The 15410-nt window shown below is 48.5% G+C and overlaps 1 protein-coding gene across 1 annotated transcript in view; it reads right to left on the bottom strand.

Moving 5' to 3' along the window:
- Positions 1-15410, bottom strand: part of MDGA1 (MAM domain containing glycosylphosphatidylinositol anchor 1) — a 144332-nt gene that overhangs the window by 31505 nt on the left and 97417 nt on the right. The window lies entirely within an intron of this gene.

Raw genomic sequence — 15410 nt, 5'->3', positions numbered from 1 at the left:
TTGCTGTGCAGTGCCTGGATCCTTGTGGCAAGGTATGTTATTAGGGATGCTGGTCCTGGTAAAAAGACCTTTGGCAGGGCTTTCCATGGCCCAGTGTTCACTGTCCCAAACACTAAGCCTTCCCTTGCCTCTAATATATTGTCTAGGCTGACAGGTTTCATCGCAAAGGCAATTCTCCTGATAGGCAGGCTCAGTGTTTGTCATTAACTCTGAAGTTATAGGATTACTGGAACAGGGATGCGGGGAGGAAGGTTTACAGCATATCTGTCAGTGTGAAGAGTGTGGAGCGCGAAGATCGAGTAAGGGCATGGCAGGAATGAAGGCCATCAGCAACACAAGGCAGGGGAGCAATGCAGACGTGGCACTTGGTAAAAACAAGCACATGCGATCCCTCCTCTGCCTGCCTCCAGCCCTAATGTACACAACCAAGTTCAAACTCAGAAGCAATGGCTGCCACTGGAGAGCTTCCTGTGCCAGAGCCCTGTTCATTTCCAACATGGCCAGGACCCAATGACCCACCTCCTCACCTGAGTTGATCTGCCCACAGTTTGGACAGTGCTCCCAAGTAAAGAGGCAGGGCTGGACCAGATCCTGCCATGCTACTGTGCTGGGGCAGGGACTGGCTCCTGGGAATCCATGTCTGCTTGTGGTTCTCACGGTGAACAATATCTTTGTACCTGCCTTACAGATTGTGCCTAAAAAAGGCCTTTGAACCTAAACAGATTAGGGTGCAAGTTGCTTGAGGAACTGCTTTCTACACCCTCCTCCTCCCCAGGGCAAGATGGGTCAGAGAGCCGGGAACTGCTCTGGTGCCTTCCCGTGAGGCACCTGGGAACAGTCCCAGCGGGCAGGACCAGGGCAGTGCCTCTGGGAACCAAGCATGAACTTGGCACAGGGATGCTGCCAGGATCCATTCGTACCAACAACGACCCATCTGCACACATGCAAACTGGGTGCTGATCCAACTGGCATGCCTACCGCTCAGCCCTTCCATCTGCCAGCCTTCTGAACCACCACTCTGCCAAGCAAGAGTGGAGGTGGCTCCCAGCGGCAGTGATCTCATTTGGGATTGTTAGCACCAGGCCCCCAGTTATCTGGGAGGAGAGGAGGGGTCACAAGCCAGAAGCAGGAGGCTGGAGCAGTACGGCTCCTGGCACAGGGCTTTCTGCGGAGTGGAGCCTGACTGGGGGGCTGGTGGCAGCTCCTCCCCACAGGCTGCCATGAGCCGGGGTGCTGGAAAGGCAGCCAGCAAATAGGAGGAGGTCAGGATCCATTTACCTTGTCTAGACATAACCTTTAGAAGAGAAACAAAATGGAGAGTCAGAGAGAAGCCTTGGGGCGAGATTCAGACAGTGCAAATTCCACCTCAGCTGGGAGTTTGGTGGAATTTGGGTATCTAAAGCCTCTGGGAGCAATGTCAAATCACTTACTCTCCCACATCACCTAATCCAGGACAAACTGTGAAATCAGCTTCCAGTCTGGACTGCAAAGCCCTAGGCCCCTAGTTGAGTCTATCTTCGGGGCACACGGGTTTAACCAAATAAATACCTGGCTGCCACCCAGGTTTGGCTGTGAAACAGAAATTAATAAAGGCATATATGCCCCCCATGGGCTGCAACTGCCCTGCTTCCCAGGAGAGACCTGGATCACTAGGTAATGGGAAAGGCACAGCCAGGGCCCAGCACGTAGCTCCTCTTGGAGCATAGGGAAAAGTTCTGCAAGGGTCTTTTCCCTCCACCAAATACTTCTGACCCAACTCTTCTCTCAGCCTATGTCCTGTCTCTATTCAGCCTGCAACTTGGACAGACACAGCAAATAGCTGCCAGCAAGGCTGCCCTCCACATGTCCTTACTACAGTTCTGGCATCCTGACAGAACTGACCTGGGATGCCTTTGGAAAGACTGGCTCTTCTGGGTGAAAAGCAGTATGGGCCAAACATCTCCCCTGGGCTAGCTGCAGCCGTCAGGAGAAAGGGCCAGATGCACTGCCATCACAGTTTAAAGGGCATGAAATTAGTGCAAGGGAGAAAAAGGGGAGAACTCCAGCCAGCCACTTGCTCTGTGCACACAGAGCAGGTGCCAGCTTGCAGTCACTAGCAGAGGTCCATCAGACGGAGACATTAAGGCCAAGGTCTGGCTCTGCCTCCCCCTCCCTAAACATCCTTTGCCTCCCTGATTGTCAGCAGCAGGTCTGTGCAGAGCTGCATGCATCAGTCCAGCAGGAACCCATTTTTTAATCCTCCGCTTGAATCGCCTGCTGCTGCCCTCATTCTCCTGCTCCGTGTGTGCTCTTCTCCCATGCTACCCTGGTATCTTCTTCCCTCCACCCCCTCCTTATGATCATGCTGGCCCAGTGCTCCAGCTTCATATTGCTGCGGTGCAGTTAATAAAGCAGAGGCAGGCGCAGAGGACAGTGAAATACTGGCCACCTTATTAGAGATGCCGAAGCCTCAGTGGAGGATCTCACGCAAAAAGCTCATTCATCACCAGGCTCAGGATGCTGCCAGTGGGGCCAGAACAAGAGCACAGCACAAGGCACAGCCTCATCTCTGCCTTTACCTCCTTCCGTTTCCAAAAATCAGAGGAAGGGGATGGGAAGGGAAAAACCAAACCAACCCACAGTTTCTACCAGCTGGCTGTGAATACCACACAGGCTGCAGACAGGAGAATGTTCTTGCAGAACTGGTTCACTAAAAACACCTTACAAAGGACAGAATCAGCCCCACATGCGATGTAGGTATTCACATGCATGGTGTGCAACCCATCCCCTTCCCCTGTCACTTGTAAGCAGTATTAGCAACCAAGGGAGAGCACACTCACATGCTCATATGTACCTAGTCATCAAGCCTCCAGGACCTGCAAACTAGATCTGCCCTTTCTCATTCCTCACCGTCACATTCTATTGGTAGGTATTGTCTGCCCAGTCCCCCATCTTATCATTTGAGCTGGCTTGTGACACTTAGGGAGTGCTTGTCCCACTGTGCCCAGCTGAGCCAGCTCATGGTCCAGAAACAGACGCTAAGAGCCTCAGAGAGAAAAGCAAGATGCCGCACTACCCCTGCCCTCTGCTTCCATCCCAGCTGGGACACTGTCACAGCAAAGGGGTCCAAAGTATGACACTACCACATTAACATCTTCTGTTTATGTAGGCTATTAAAGGAAAAAAGGATGTTGTTTTCAGACTGAATGATGTTTAAGCTAGGTACATATCAGCTAACAGACATAATCAAGCCAAAGGATATTAATAAACATATCTGTCAATAGTTAATGTTGCAGTCCTGCTCAACAAACCACACCACAAATTCACGAGAACACGATAACCTACCTGTGCTAGGGCTTGGTATGACCTGCATAGCCACACATGTGGTCTCATGACCAGCTGCAGCTTAAGCAGCTGTGCATGCTTGTTTGGGGGAGAAATTAGAAAACCCATTTCATCTCCAAGCCCCAGGGAATTGTTGCAAACACCAGCTAGAAAAACATACATTAAAATCATGCAGATTCCCCAACAAGCTGATTGGAGCAAGGGAACTGCTCTGCAGGCATCCAGCTTCCCAGCATTGCTATTCACTCCTGCCACTCTCTCCTTACTTGTCCCACTTCTTCAGCAGCTTCTCAGCTCAGAGCACAAGCACCAGCTTTGCTTTCCAGTATCACCCCTCCAAATCCTTTCCACACATGCTCAACTCTCTCTCCCTTTTTTCTCAGCCTCATTCAAATTCCTCCGGCTGCTCCTTCCTGCAGCACAAACGACAAGGGGGTGGCTGCCCACACTCCCACTCCATTCTCACCAGCTAACCGCAGATGTGGGCAGCTGGGAAAGCTCCCAGCTCCCATCCCCAGCCACACCGGCCTCTCCGAAGGGAGAGGAGATGGCAGACGGGCAGGCTGGTGTGGCACAGCAGCCTTGCACACAGGCTGCCTCCCTCTGTCAGGCTCTTCCTCGCTCCCTGTACAGCTCCGCAGAGGAGCACAATGGACAAATGCTGTCTCCGGCATGCGTGCTGGTAGGGTGTTAGGCTGAGTCCCCTCTGCTCCAGCCCTCCTCTCTCATCTGTGAGTGTCAGGACACTCTGGAGAGCAGACGTGCATGGGACTAGGAGCCATGGGGGAGCCTGGTGGTGCAGGAAGCACAGGTATCTCAAAAAGGTCTGAAAGAAGCACGGGGTGATAACGTGGACAAAATAATCTTCAACTGTCCATGCAGCTGGTGGGCTGCACTCTTCAAGCAACCAGCAATCAAGGCGGTCTTCAAAGCTCAGTGCCCTGGCAGCAGTAAGTGTGAGGGCCATCCATTTCTCTCACGTGCCCAGGAGAACAGTCAGTCTCAGCCAAGAGACCTCTGCTTATTCATTTTATGAATGTACCACACCCCATCTTAAAAGCCATTCCTGTTTGGCCTGCTTGTCCTTCTGGACAGCTGTTCCAGAGCCTGACTGCCCTAATGTTCTCATTTCCAGCCTGAATTTATTCACAAGCAGCTTGCACCCAGTTCATCCTGTGCCAATATTGTCCTTTAGCTTAAATGGCTCTTTTCCCTCCCTGCTGCTTGACCCCCTGATGTTTTTATAGACAGCAATCACACCACACCTCAGCCTTTGCTTTGCTAGGCTAAACAAGCTGAGCAGTCTGTGCCTCCTCTTGTAATAGACTCTCACTTTCCCTGATCTACTTTATAGTCCTTTTCTGCATGATCCCACTTGCTGGAGTTTGGTATCCCAGCCCTGCATATAGGATGCAGTAGCACTTCACTTTGCCTGGAAGTACCTTAGGCTTCACCTAGGAGTACGTTTGCCCTTTCTTACACCTGCATCTTACCAGCAGCTCCTTGAAGTCAACTCACTCACCCACATTGTTCCTCCACTTCAGTCATTTCCCAGTGATGAGCTCCCAGCCTGTAGCAGATCCCTCTGACAGCACTCTCTGCATGCCTGACCTTGCATTTGTACCACAGCATTTCAGCCCACCTGAACCACTCTAATAGTTTTCCATCTTTCAGATCTTCCTTATGATATCCTGATCCTTCACTGAGGTGGCATTGACTCCTGAGTGGGTGTCAGCTGCACAAAATTTCAGCAGCACAATCCTAATAGGGGATTCTGATCCAACTAGCTGGTATCAGCCATGGGGAATGCCTGCGCACTCTGGAAAAGCCATTTGGCTAAGTTTTGGATAGTGGAGAAATTTGGTTTGGGTATGAAGACAGTCACTGTGATGTTTCTTTATTATCTCTCATCAAACTTCCTGTGCCTGTCAGATTGGATTAAAACATTTTCCTGGGTTAGTACTTCATCACCACCTTGGATGGAAATGATGTCAAGCATTAACAGCATCAATTAAAGGGCTAGGGTAAGTTTAAACTTGGATTTATTTAATTTTCTTTGCTTGATAACCATTACTCATTAGGGGTTTCCAGAGCAAATAATCACACTGCAAACATAAAGTTGGCATTTGCCAGACAAACACACCAGTGAACTGAAATTCATGTCTATGTTGTTCATCAGTCAAGCACACAGGTTCAAATCCTGGGCTTAAGCAAGCATGGATGTCCAAAGCAAATCCATTATTCAGTCTAAATGAGGAGTCCTGGAAGCTTTTAATCCTAAATTGTCCTTATCAGGAGGCTCCCTTTCTAGGCTGAAACATCCCCAGCTCCAAAGAGAGAAGCAACTGCAACCTTCAGTAGCTACCGAGGACACCTGGAACCATCTAAGGCAGGAGACAGTCTCTCTCTCTTCCTCTCGTACACACAATCAGCTGCCCATCCTCATTAGATGCCAAGAGCAGCAGTTTACAGCTTCCCAGAGAAGCCAAATAGGTTCTGTCATGAATTACTGTGCTTGTTCCACACTCTTCAATAATGTCTTTCATTAGGGGCTGATCAGAAAGCAATATGTATTTTATTAGCATATGTTCCCTGGTCTAAGAAGAACAGACCTAATCTTCACTCTGTCAGGGAGACAGTCAAGTAAAAGCCTTAACTGAGGCACAGCACGACTGGCAACTTCATGAGCCATGGGCTTACTGGGGCATCGCATGGCTGCACATCCTGAGGAGGGGGAGCCCAGAAGTTGGAAAAGAAAAGGGAGTAAACTAGCACCTGAATTTGGTGATGGGTTGGAAGAGAGATCCATACACTCCCCAGTCTGTGCAAGGAGCCTATGTTGGTGTCAGTGCGGTTGGTACTGAGCTAGACAGGTTACATGTATGTCTAACTATGCTTGTTATCTCTCTCCTACTGTCTCACAGCCATATCTTTGATCCTGAAAGCACATGCCAACCTTCTGTTCAGACTGGAAGCTCTATACTGCTGCTGCAAGATCTTACCTGTACTTGACAATGCAATCACCTCTCTGTCTGCAGCGTGGGCATAACCTGAAAAAGGGACAATATCCTTCATGTTGATCCACAGCCCGTCCTGCAGAGAGCAATGATTCCAGTCTCTTTTGAGCCTCACATCTGAAAATCGGTACTGCTTGGTGCCTTACTGGATCCAACTTTATACCCATCCCTAATCTCAGTGAGCATGGTTTCCTCTTCCACCCATTTCCTTGCCCTGGACACAACTGCCTGCAGCCAGACCCATGTACATGTCTATGCACTATGCTGCCAGCACTTCTGGCTCCAAGAAGAAAAAGCAATCTGGCTCTGCATAGCTCAAGTTTGCCCAGCTGCAGTTAGGTTGAACTCTGAGCCATTTTGTCTATAATATGGTTGTAACTTACCAAGGGAGACGTGCTCCACCAACAGCAGTTGCCATCTCCCGGGCTTCTTTTCTTGGATTGTCTACAGACCCTGGCCTGGCAGAACCCTCTGTTAGGGCACCTTTACCCTTCAAAATAACAATTAATAAAGGAAAGGGCTATTGCTTACTGGAGCAGAAACAGCCTTTGTGTGGGAGTCTGGACTTCCCAGTCTGGTACATGTAATGAAGGTATACAGGTAAGTATAATTCCAGAGCCTATAGGCCACCTCTAACTGGACTGCACTTGCAGTCCTGTCTCTATTAAGGAAGAGGCAGGCAGCACAGCATATGCAGGGAGAGCTATAAAGCCCTTCACATTGCTCCATGCTGCCTGCACTGGCAGCATGACTGCGTACATTTCATTTCTTTATGAAACACAGTCAAAACAGCTATCTAGTGCCTATTCCTTTCTGCTTGTCATTAGCTATGGGAGAGACTACATCTCTCTTCCAAACCCTTCCTCCTTCACACACTCTCCCCTCTTATCTCCAACATGTTCTAGGAAGTGAAAGCCAGGGAAAAAAACCACCCCAGAACAGGAACAAAACCAAAAAAAGAAATGGAAACAAAAGAAACAAGAGGTGGAAAATAGGAGGGGGAACAGGGAAGGGGAAGAAGATGCCCGAAGAAAAGACTCTGAAACAGTAGGAGGAACATGGGCTGACTACTGAAAACAACAGATGAGCAGAGTAAATGGGAGGAAGCTGCATCACAGCTTATCAATAGGGACTCTCAGAAAGACTCAGTAACTAGCATGTACCACTTGAAGCCACCGAAAAAGTATGCATAAGAGATGCACACAAAGGACTCACTTTTATCTTTGATACCTGGAAAGCGTTTTTCATCCTGTGCTCAGCTTTGTAAAACACAAGCCAACAGACTGCTGGATATGAACAAGCACGATGGTGTGAAAACAACATCTCAAGCTTGCAAGGCTGATATGAGGGGTATATTGGTTTGGGGAATGTGATTATCTCTTCTCTCACATTCTCCTTACCCTGAATGAGCACTGAACAGTGGTGTTAGGAGCTAGAGATAGATGAGATTTTTGCTACTACATGTACTTTAAGATCATGTAAGCCTTTCCAGCGAGATTATTTGTACTGTTTTTCTCAGGCACTGTAACTATTCCAAACACAACTAAGAGTGGGAAAACTGTTCGCGATTATTCCCTTGTACTAGGCAAGCTAAACAATATCCTGCTTTCTCTCTAGCATAATCAAGTACTTGAATTGCATTAGGAGCAGTACTTACGAAAAGTGAATGCTAAGACAAAATCTCTGCTGTGAGGCACCTTATGAATGGCAAGCCACCTTGTAAAACTTTCAGCTACCCTGTTTTGGGGAGGTTACCTTATTTACTTTGGATAATCAGAGAAGAGAAACAGTACCATGAGACTGAGGCATAACTAACCTGCCACCGCTCATATTACCAATTTTCCCAACTAACTGATTACAAGTGATCTGTGGACCAGGGATAACCAGCTCAGGAAAACCATGAATCATACTGAAGAGCAATTTGTGAATCCAAAAAGACAGAGTTAGTCAGACTAATTCATTAGTTAGGCATTGTTTGCTAAGTTCTTGTGGGCAAAGGGAAGTCTCAATAGCAGCATTGGAAGATGTTAGGCAGACCTAAGGGGGAAACCTCATCCCATGGCTCCCAGCCATTCCGGCTGAACTCACCTGATCCTTCAGTGCTGGTCAGGCCTGTGTTGAGCTTCCCTGGGCAGCCTTGTAGAAATCACTCTGATCCTCTGGCTAACAGGGCTAACAACAACCATGGCCGGGCAGACACCTTTGCCTGCAGTGAGCAACGGCCAGGAGAAAACTCCCTTCTTTTGCACTGGGTGGAGGCTCTGCTGCTGCCAATTTAGCCCGTAAAGAATACATATACTAAAAGTGGAAAAAGCTCCTTGTTTCTCACCCCCACCAAACATCCAGCCTCCTGGAGTCTTCCCTTACAGCACAGGTAGAGAGGACCTTGTTCTAGCAGCTGGTCTCATTGATATATCACCCCTGTGACAGATTGCTAGAGACAAAAAGAGACACAGCTCAACGTGCTGTCAGCTGCAGTGACTGACATTGTGTCCCATTTTCAGGCAGCAGAGAGCACAGCTGAGGCAGGATCCTGCCCTCTTCACTCCCAAATGCCTGTGGCAAAGTTGCTGCTTTACCCCCAGGTCCTGCACAGCAATCTCGTTAAGCTTCAAGCACAGCTTGTCCATCAAATGCTATTGATCAGCCAGCTCTCCTTCCACCAGCTCGTGGCTGCCACTCAATCACACCACACGTTCCAAACCTCTCCTCCTCTTGCAGCCTAAAAAAGCAGTGTCACCTCTCCCTTCTCTTGCTTTCCCTAGCTTTGCATCATGATGGCTGTTGGAACTGTCTGCCAAGCACACCTCCCATTGACACACTGGCTTCTTTCTGCATCCTTTTCCACCTCCCTCAGGCTGAGTTCTGCACAGCATCACATACGCCACTAGCACAACTGAAGGCAATTGACTTGAGAGCACAAATGTAATCTGCCTATTCTCACTGCCTGAACAAAAGTTGAAATAAAAAAAAAAAAAAGAGCATCAGTGGGGCAGATGGGAGAGTTAGAGCTGAAAAAAACACCTTTTCCCACTACAGAGGATGGCTCAGCAGGTAGGTGGAATTGCATTGATTTGATGTTGTCCTATATGACAGCAGCCTGTGATCAGACATCAAACTGGCAGCCAAGGGAGGCAAAAAAGAAGACAGGACTAAAGAAGCTTTCCATCAGATGTGACTTACAAGCCATCCTACAACAGAATGTCTGCTTTGAGATTCAGTCCTAGGCAAACACTAAGGCCAAGTCACTGCAGTCCCTAGTCCTAACACCAATGAGACAGGACCAGTGCAGCCTCTATCAAGTGAAGTGATGAACAGTAAAGGGATGTGCCATTTGTCACACCCCACAAGTGTTGTGATCCGTGCGGCATCTCACATGCAGCCAGGGCCACCATCTGCTGCATTATGGGAAGTCACACTTCCTTCCTCACTGCAGCCGGCTGGGACTGTGATGCTTTAGCAAGGGAGGAAGAAAGGAAAAGGGACTTGCACATCCTTGTTCTATGTGCCCTGTCTGTGCCCCACACTGGGACATCAGACTAGCCTGTCCAGTTAAGCAGCCTTTCAGCAGGAGGATTTCTCAGTGGATGTGGCACCACAAGCCCTTTCCCTTTTTCCAGGTAACACCAGGCCAGTGCCCCACAGGTCACATTTTATCCAGAGCAGGATGGGGCCCTCCCTACTTTACAAGCCACAACTCCACCCTTTAAGCTTTTCATCTTGTAGTATGAAAAGGACTTAGGAGGACAGGTCTAACTGCTTTTTAGCTAAGCTATCCTAAAACCTCACTGTATCACCTTTTCAGCTTCTGCAGCATTCCTCAGCTGAAAACCCCACCACAGCACTAGTGGGGGAATGCACATGATGGGGCCACTGAGGGCATGGGGCCCCAGAGAGCCTCGGGATGAAGGCTATGGACCCAGGCCTGTCAGCCTTGGTGATGGCAGCATTGCCCAGACAGCATGTAATCCCCCGGAGCCAGCAACTTCAATATTACCCCCTTTGTAGAGTGAGTTCAGCCATCCCTGCCTGCCTTGCACAGAGCTTCCTTCTTTCCTAGCCCTCAGTGTCCTGCCGGCCCCAAGGTGCAGCCCTCAGGCAACCCCCAGAGGTGCTGGCTGCTCAGTTTACTAAGAAGTTTTGCCTGAAGCCACGGTTGCAGCTACGGAAGGAAAGCTTTTGTTCACCTCCCAGAGCACAGGACTGGGCTGCTGCAAGGGCCACCACGCACTTGAGTACATTGCCTTTCTGCATTCATAGCCATTCCTAACCTGGGACCCAGTAAACAAAGAGGTTTATAATATCTAGAGGCAGAGAAAGCAATACTGCATGTGTCTGTTTTGGTTTTATACTCTTCTCCAGGCTCTGGCTGCTGCTGAAGGTGGGAGGAGACAAGCTTTTGGCCTGAATGTTCTCACTCCTGATGAGTACAGGGCTGAGTAGATTAGCTTGCCATGGAAGTTTTTTCTACCCTGGCTGCCCAAACTAGCTGTTTATTTTATCACAGGGTTGCTTGCAAGCACTTCAGGACATGGTTTAATGGGCATGGTTGATGGTTGGACTCAATGATCCTAAAGGTCTTCTCCAACCTAAATGACTCTATGATTGGAAGATGCATCCAATGTCACCAGGCTGGTTCCTCATGGGCCAAGGGCCACACATATGGGTTCACCAAGACATGGTGGTGCATGAATGGGGGAAGCACAGTGGTGCAAGTTAACAGGATTCTCAACTAAACATTTATGTAAAAGACTATGGGCTGGTGCACTACTTGCTCATCCTCCCTTTGGAGTAATACCACCCCTGCTTAGTGTGTGAAAAGAGCAAGAGATGCCCCTGCCTGGGTCCATGTGCCCTTGGAGGGGCATCTGGCTCCGTGCACTAATGAAGCCAAAGACAGACAGCAGTTGACAGACGCTACTGAAGTGGGCTCGGAGGAGAGCAAAGGAACAACTCAGAGGCAGAAATGAAGCGATACAGATCCGCAGCCCGTGGGCCTCTGCATAAAACCTCTCCTGCTGCGTTGCAATGGCCATCAGCGCAGTTAACCTTCTGCTCTAATCACAATCATTAAATTCCTGCTAACACCCCTGTCCCATGTCTGTCCAAACAGCTCTGTTATCTGTCACCTCCCCACACGGTGAGCCCGGCTCCCCACTGCCGCAGCTCTCATTAATGCTGCTCTGTCTGGCTGATGAGGCAAGTGGCAGCCGGCTCCTGAGCCCAGATGAGTTTTGTAGACAGCAGGGGATGTTTATCCAACATGGAGGGGATGAAAGTACAAACAAAGAGAGATCATACAATTACTCAGGCATTGCACAGGGCCAGTCTCATTAAAGACAGTCTCCCTGACAGGAATTAATCTGAAGTGACAACCTAGTGAGCTAATTTAGCAAATGGGTCTGGGGCTTGGCCTGGTGCAAATTTCAGGGGTCTGTCTGGCAGGTAGTGCTGAGCCTGCTCTGAGAGAAGGAAAGGCAGGAATGTGTTAAGCTGGACCCATTCTGGCCTGAGCCTGCGTATCAGAAGGTACAGAGGAGATGGCAGCCTCAGGTCTCCTTGAGGGGCACAACGAAGATTAAACTTCCCTACTGCAGCAATACCTTCTCCTTCCTCTTTCTCTTGCAGCCTCAGGTCACAGATGGGTTCCAGCTCATTAAGTGCACAGTAATTCTGCCACTATCCTCTGTAACCGTAACCACCAGCCCAACTCAGATCTTTCCTCCAGGATGCAACCTGCTTGCAATATTAGATGGCTTTTCATTTCTCTTTAATGTTAGAGTAGAGCTCTGGGAGGGGATAAAATACACAGAGAGAAACAAGCAACTTAAAAGGCTTTTTATTTTTTAAGCAAAGATCTGGTTTGGGGAGGCTGCTTTGAATCCCCAAGCAATGAAAAACATATTCAGTTGGAGTGCAGTGCCTCAGTGCCTTTCTATGCTACAAGAACACATGGAAGAAAAAAAGCTGACCAAACAAATAGCTCAAAAGCCTCATGGCATCTGCCCACAATCAAACCACCTAAGACTGTGAACTCACGAAGTTCACTGGCTAAGGTGAAGTAAGGTGGTCAGCATTTGGATCAGTTGCCTTGGAGCAAGAAAGGAAAAATGTCCCAAGCCATCAGGACAGATGTCTGTGAGGCCCCTGCCATTCCTCCGTGGGGTTGTTTTCCCCTCTGAATTGCCACTCAACACAACGACACTGCCTAAGCCCACCTGAACAATGCACTCTGGGAAATAACAGCCTATTTGCAGAGACATACAACAGAGGCTTTACAAGAAGCTTGCTCCACATCTCTATTGTACGTGCTTTGCCTGGGTCAGTGGCTCCAAGCTGTCAGGCTGTTTATTTGGTTTTAATCGAAAGTTAGTTCTTATTCTACTGGAACTGGTACGTCTGCTGCGCTGCTCAGCCTGCTCCGCAGTGTCAGGAACAATCCGTTCCTGTGGAAATGCACCACCTGTCTTGCTGGGAGCCCTCATGCATTGCTTACGAAACAAAATTCCCCCAGACTGCTTGCAATCCCCCCCAGGAATGCCCAAGCAGCCCTCAGAAGCTGTTGAACAGGAAGAGTTGGAGGAGCCACAGCACCAGCCAATTAATAAGCAGCACTTTTACTCTCACCCAGCCCCATTTTCAGCAGCTGCAGCAAGCAAATTTAATTCAAGGGTTCCCAGGTGCCTTGCAAAGCATCCTGCTACTTGGGGATCTTCACATTACATATCCAAGAGCTCTTCAAGCAAACCAGGGAGATTGAAATGAAAACCAGCAAACCATTTTACAACCAGTGGGAATCCCAGATGGTTGCCCTTTGGATTCCAGCTCAGCAATAGTTAACCCTCCCTGCAGAAAGCCCCTCACCACCTCAAGACTGCAGGCTGCTGCTGCCACATTCATTCATCCTTAAGATGCTGAAAAGCACCTGCCATGACCACTGAGGCTGGGGAGCTCCCAGGGCTGGAGAAGAAGGTGGGCTGGCTGGCTGGGTAAGCTTTCATCAGCTTGATGTTCGCAATGAATCAGTTGAGGCCCGTTTTATCTGAGGAGAATATTCCACTTCATTCCTAGCTCTCTAGGATGATTTTTGTGCCATCAGAGCTAGTGCCTGGAAGCCAGTGTATCCAGTGAGGAGAGTGCACAGGCAAACAGCAGCTCCTCATTCAAGCAGACAAATCCCCTTTCTTAAGAGCTCTCCAGTCAGCAATGCTTTTAAGCTTTTGAGCTTTTCACAGTTATATTCCGTAACGTCACTACGTTCTGTGGTCCAGTGATGGAACAACAGGATACAAAGCTTAGCCCAGGTGCCCCAGCACGGAGAAGAAGGTGCGACAAAGCAGCAAAGCCTGGGTAAGATAGAAGAGGGTGATGGCACAAGGGAAAGAGTGAAAGATCAGGAGGTGTCACAAGGCTGCTTGGAGCCCAAGTGAGTCATCACGGGGAAAACACCAGGAAGGCAGGACAGGAACACAGAGGCATCTCTGGGAAATGGCAGGTTGGAGACAAGACGGGATGTGATTCTCTGGGACAAGGAAATTAAAAGGGCTCAGTGAAACCTCAGTACGGCACATGGAGGCAAAGACCTCACCGAGAAATGCAAGTGTCTTCACTGGAGGAGGGCCAGGAGGAGGCAATATCATGAAAGTCTTTTCCAGAGTGTTTCCTGCTTGTGCTTGACAGAAGTGGGAAAAAAATCTCCCCTGCTTCCTCCTCTCTCCCTTATTCAGACCCAGGCCACCACAATGGCACCTGTAGCCATTTCTAAGAGCCTGCCCATACATGAGACCAGGCTACAGCAGGGCAACAGTATAAAACTCCTCTAAAACACACCACTCAATAGACGCAACTATGTGGTGGTGCTGCAAAAGAAACACTAACAGCAGTAACTGATGGGGTATGAACAAAACCGGGGTGGTTAAATTTGCTTGGGCACTCAGCTTCCTTCCTGTCATAACTTAAAGCAGAAATGTGATTTTCCCTTTTCTTGATCCCTTTCAGTAGGAGCTTGATGAGGAACAGATCCAGGATTACTTCTAGGCACTGTGCAAAAGGAAAAAAAACCTCAACATCACTGGAGAAGGATAAAAATCACAAATTAGTTCATTGAGTTGCAGTGCTGATAATAGCAAAACTTGGCTAAGAGGAAAGGGGTACTATGACAAACTGCCTTCATTATTAGAGGCTCCCCTGTGTCCTGTATTATTATTAAGCGCTGACAACATGCTCCACACGGTTTGAGTAACAAACAAAGGCTGTCCCACCCCAGAGAGCTCGCAATCAAACAAGACATAAAACTGGAGCCTACTGTGCAGAACTAGAGGAAAGAGACACTTGGATCTTTTTAATTATTTTGCTTTCTATCTACAGTAATCTAACTTTTCCTTTCAAAATGCATTTGCTTCCAAGCTACCACTGAATGGCAATAACTACCAATTTTAAGTGTCCCCATTTTTAAAAACTGTTGAACACAGGCACTTTGCTGAGTGTGGATGAAAGTACCTGGCAATCCTGCTAGGTTAATGTGCTCTTTAAAAACATGACTCTTTTCCCTAACCTTCTCCAACCAGTGATCTCTTCAGATTTCCCTCAGTTCTCCCTCCCCCCAGGTATGATTTCTCTTCAGACTCAGAAACCTTGAAACCTACTTCTCTTCCCCTGCAGAGTTTATACAGTCCAAATAGCTTCATTACTGTGACAGTATGAAAGCCCTTCTGCAACACAAACAGCCAATGACTTCTTCCTGCAGTTCCTGCCTGGAGAGCTCTTCAGGTTATTCCCTTTATTTCATACAAGTGAGGAGGATGGAATTCCCCTCACTTGAGTCTTTGGCCTATAAAATCTACAATACCTACTAATGACTGTGGGGTTTTGTTCACATTAAAAGCCCAAGCATGGACAGTCTGATGGGAGACAGCAGGGCTTTGAAAGCCCTTGATCATACCCAACACCAGATGTAAAAACCAATGCTGAGCTGTGCACTTGGCCTGTCTCTTCCATTTGGTGGGGAAAGTGCAAGACCATCAGGATGTGGCAACTTCATCACCTTCAGCTCTTAATCAGCAAGGAGAC

The sequence above is a fragment of the Buteo buteo genome, chromosome 12 (assembly GCF_964188355.1).
Source record: "Buteo buteo chromosome 12, bButBut1.hap1.1, whole genome shotgun sequence".
Taxonomy (NCBI): domain Eukaryota; kingdom Metazoa; phylum Chordata; class Aves; order Accipitriformes; family Accipitridae; genus Buteo; species Buteo buteo.
This window is presented reverse-complemented; position numbering and strand designations above follow the sequence as displayed.